Source organism: Miscanthus floridulus, chromosome 11 (assembly GCF_019320115.1).
Source record: "Miscanthus floridulus cultivar M001 chromosome 11, ASM1932011v1, whole genome shotgun sequence".
Taxonomy (NCBI): Eukaryota; Viridiplantae; Streptophyta; class Magnoliopsida; order Poales; family Poaceae; genus Miscanthus; species Miscanthus floridulus.
Genome location: NC_089590.1, coordinates 30,675,740 through 30,680,990, shown reverse-complemented (window position 1 = coordinate 30,680,990; position 5,251 = coordinate 30,675,740).

Genomic DNA, 5,251 nt, shown 5'->3' with positions numbered 1-5,251 from the left:
CAATCTCCCCCTTTTTGGTGATTGATGACAACACAACCTCAAGTATGTAAAAGAGATGAGTCAAGTTTTCTACATGTTTGGTTCATATAAGCTTTTGATAATAAGAACAAATGGGTTATTTATGCTTATATGACCCAAGCCAACATGGTGTACTCAAAAGATATGAATTAAGCATGAGTACATGAAGTAAAGCTCATTTGAATAGGAGTAAAACATGGAAGCAAAGCAAATGAGCATAACCAAGTGACATGACATATACATATATCAATGTAGAGAGCACACATGTTACATAAGTCTCACCATCACATGTATATAATACAATGCATGAAAGTAAACGTGAATGCACAAAGTATCACACACAAAAGACCAAAATAATCGAATCTAGAGACCAAAAGAATCGAATCAAGACCATCTCATATGCTCCCCCTAGATCTAACATACTCGCTCCCTCTCCCCCTTTGGTGTCAAGCACCAAAACCTAAGGTTCAGATGGTGGGATAGGATCAGTCGAGTCAGGCGTTGAGGTGCGGTGAGAGATCTAGAACTGAGCTACATCGTCCTCTGACCCTGAACTTTGAGTGGTCTAACCCTCTATAGCTAGAAGTGAAGGTGAAATGGTCTAGGTCTACTCAGTAACCGGCACGGCCTATGACTTTGGAGGTATCACTGTAAGAAGTGAAGCCACAGCTGCTGTTGTCGCTATCGATGAAGCCTCAAGTGTAGGAGTGACTGTCTGAGGTGGCTCAAATGATGCAACAGATGATAGAATCATCTTGGTAGTCCTAGTAAGTGGAGCAGCTATGGTAGGGATAGGGACTTGGAACTCTAGAGGTGTAGGCTGCCCTATAAGCTCACTGAAGGTAATGTCAAGACTCCTGGAGACTAGGGTGTCCATCACTAACACTGAAGAACTCTAAGTTGGAGTGAAGCCCATAACAATAGGAGTAAAGTGAGGACCCTGAGTTGTCACTGGTGAAGCAAACCACTAAGACACATGCTCTATAGGTGAGGCAAACTGAGGAGCTAGTTGTCTCTAACTTGGAAACCCACTGGGCTGTATAGCTAAAGTCACTAGAGTGGTGGTGGTAGGCTAGCCTATCTGAAGTGTAGACTGCCGAGGAGCAACTCCAATAGTAGTGAATACATGCTACATGAAGCTAAGTAACTACTACTGAATCATAACCTGATGTTGCATGGCCTGCTACTACCGCTGAAACTCATCCCATCATGCCTGGACCTAAGCAAGTGTAGCTATGGTCTCCTATGCCTAGCATGCCTTGTCCTATCTCATCCACTCAAGTATAGCTAGAAGTGCTGGGTTAGTCTACGGTGACTATGGTGGAGCTAAGCTAGAGCCACTAGCCTCTCTATCATGTGGTCAAGGAGCCATATGTGGAATTAGCTAATAATCATCATCTGAGCTATCACTCGGGTCACTCTCGACCTCATCCTCCTGCTGTGCATCAAGCTCCTCCTCTATCACTGCAGTGCCCCTGATGATCTCATCCTACTGAGCTGCTATCTCTGGTACCTCTAGGTGATGGATCGGCTAGCAGGGTGTCCTTGCACAACTATGACATAGCATCTGGCTCATGTCATACTGTGAAAACTCAGTGGTAGCACCTGTCCACTCTACCATTGTCCCAGGAGACTTGTTTGTAACTACCTTTTGGAGTAGGAAAGTGATCCAATGAGCATAAGGTAGCTGATAGTGACCTCTGAAGCCCTCTACTAGTGTGTCCTCCATCTCTGAAAGCATCACATCCCAAATATCAAAGATAGTCTGAGATACTAGGGAATGCACTAGCCATAGCTGAATACGAGTTAGGCCCTCACGGTAGCCCATCCTCGGTAGCATAGTCCTCCTCATAATAGCATCAAGGAGCCGAGCTATAGGTGTAAGGTCACATGGTGTCCTGCTTGACCCCTCGCCAAATGGCTCTGTGAAGCATGGTTTGACAAGATCTATAGGTGGCACAAGTCTACCATGAGGGCATCTCAGAGGCTCTATCTATCCATAGCATACCTCGTTAAGGTGAACAGGTGACTCTAGGATCCTTAGTATCTCTCTAACTCTCAAGCTCTAGAGCCTGTACTCATGGCCTCTAAAAGCAAAGTGAATAAACCTATGCCTCGGATCAATCAATAGAGAGGAGTAGAACTCATGGACCCAAGATTGAATGTACCGAGCAGTCCATCCAAGGAGATCTAACAAGCCTAGCAGATAAGTGATGTGAGGATAGATCTACTCACCTGTAGCTACAACTAGAGACTCTAAGGAGCAGACCCGCTGAGATCTAAATGCAACACCACTATTGAGATAAGCAATATAGAAGTCCTTCTGCAACATAGTATAGAAGTGCTCTGAAACACGCTCATCCCACCTCGGTGGAAACCAATCCTCAAACTATATGAACCATAGCTACTGCATCTGTCTGGCTATGGCTGCCATCAGGTCAAGTTGTACCATGGGAGGCAGACCCTGTGGTCTAGGAGGTGGATGAGAGCACCACCTCTGTGTCTGAGGCCTCAGTGACACCTGAGTGCATGCGCGACTAGAGTGTCGAAGTTGTGGCTATGCTACCTACACTGCCTCCTTGACCTACTCTCCCTACTGAGCATCCTTTGTCTACTCTACCGACTATGTCTCCTACTCAATCACCCCCTGAGTCTATCTCTCCTCTGCATGGGAGACCTCTGGAGTGTCCTCTAAAGAGACGTTGTCCTCCAAGCATGATAGTCCTGGGTGGACTATCAAGACTAGTCTCAATCCTCTAGATGGTGGCTCTCTGAGCTAGTGACAACTGGTCACCTATGTGAATGCCACTCCTAGATCCACCTCTATGTGCTCGCTCTGCGGTGACTGCCACTGCTACTGCTCTCTCTGCCTCAACATCATCTCTCTTGTGCTTTTTCTTTGTAGTCGTTTACAACTTTCCTTTTTGCTGAGCAGTCAGGCGAGGCAGAGGCCTAGGATCCTTATCACTAGGACTACCCTTGGCATTCTTGCAACATGCCATCTCTGAGGCTAACAAGAACCACTGACACTCAAGAGGCTTGGCCTCTATTCTATACTCACAGGCTTGGCCCTGAGTAAATCTATCAACTGCCAAACTGCCAAGCAGACTCACTGCCCAAACTGATTGCATGATAGAAAAGGAGATATACATAAGCAACTTTATATACTAGGGAAGTGAATGACCTAATGGAAAGCAAGCAGTAGGAAAGTAATGAGCGAATATGGTTTGCTACCTTAGAACAATCCCAAGATGTGCGAAGGGATAAGTTGTCGATCATAGGGACAACACATGGGAATGACAATAGCACTGCAAGATCATATGGCTGAGAGAGGAAATAGAATTGAAATCAAGGCTGATGAGATGATTCATCGAACATGTGGTAGGAAATGGAGATGGCTTACCCTTAGGGCTAGGGTTTGGCGATGCAAAGTAGTGCGGCGGCTAAGGAGGCGCAATGCTAGGAAGCCATCGATACTAGGTGGCCGAAGAGATGCGGCAGCACAGTGGTGCACGAGCACGCGATGGCGTAGTGGAGCATGACGCAGGTAGTGCGGGTGCATGGGCTACACGACGTTGGGGCCATGGTGGCCAAAAGAGTGCAAGGCAGCATGAACAAGGTGGTGGAAGCATAGGCATGGGCATGGCAGCGGGTGAAGGTAGGCAAGCATGCGGTGGCGGATATGCGAAGGCGGCGTGGTTAGGGTAGGAATAGCATCGGCGTGGATGCTGTGGTGGAGGCACAGGCGCTGGCGCAGCGGTGGAGGCATAGGCATGGGCGTGGCAGCTGGAGATGTGGGGGTGGCATGGTTAGGGCAGGAGCAGCAACGGCACGACGTGAAAGAATGATATATATGGTGGCCCCCTCATGATAGACAAGTAGAGAAAAGAAAAAACTTTTCCACTTGCACTTTAGTGACTGGACGTACCAGCAAAGATGACCAGACATAGCCCTCTAGAGTCCGATCAACAGCAGAGAGGTCCAGAGAGCCTCAAATCATGATCGGACACGTTTGATGATCATTGACCGGACACAACACAGAGTCCAGTCCTTCCCTAAGATCCATCCTGTGCTGACCGAATGTAGAAACATCGTCACACCAGATGCTGTAGAAAGACTGTTCATCATCTGATCCTCCTTCAGCAGCAGTTCCTCAGAAGTACTGACCGGACACTCGGTAGCAGAGTCTGGTGCAGCGTTCGACCACTCTTCAGCTACTATTTGGCTTCAATCCTGCGCGCCACTTTTTCCCAATCGAGTCCCAACTTCAATAAGACTAAAATAAACACTAATTGGGACTGTTATGAGAGACCTCTCTCAAACCCTCAAGTTTTTCAAAATAATTTGCCTCCAACTATAATTATTTTTAAGAAAATAGGCAACAAAAGGCGTGAGGAGCACAATGTGACCACACAAGAGAGTTTTATGACCAATAGGAGCTTCAAATGCTCTTCCTATTTATGGATAAACACAGTGGGTGCTCAAAAGATAACCAAAAAGAAATGACAAAGCAACACACATGCATGTGCAATGCAATACTTGAAAGTAAGTCTAGTTGCTTGTCAAGTTTGATCCAAGGTTAAGCTTCTTCACATGCTTTTCAACAGTAATCTTAACCATGTTAGACAAGCCCTAAGTGCATTAATAAAAGTTAAACATGTTTTATATTACAATGCAATGCAAGGGACAACACAAGCTCATTTTTTAGTGAAGTTACTAAAGTCAATCACATTAAGCTCATTCCTCAACAGACAAAATGTAGCCTCATCTAGCGGTTTAGTGAAGATATCCACCAATTGATCCTTGATCCTTACACCTTCTATTGATATATCATTTTTAGCAACATAATCTCTAAGAAAATGATGGCGGATATCTATGTGCTTGGTGCAAGAGTGTTGAATGGGTTATTAGCAAGCTTTATCGCACTCTCATTGTCACACAAGAGAGGTACCTTTTCTAGAACTACACCATAGTCTAGAAGAGTTTGCTTCATGTAAAAAATTTGTGCACAACAAGCATGCATGGCAATGTACTCTGCCTCGGCGATGGACAATGCCACGCTATTTTGCTTCTTGGAGGTCTAAGACACTAGTGATCTACCAAGCAAATGGCAACCTCCGGATATGCTTTTTCTATCAATTTTGCAACTGGCATAATCTGAATTAGAAAAGCCAACTAGTTGGAATCTAGCTCCTTTGGGATACCAAAGACCAATGCTTGATGTGTGCTTAAG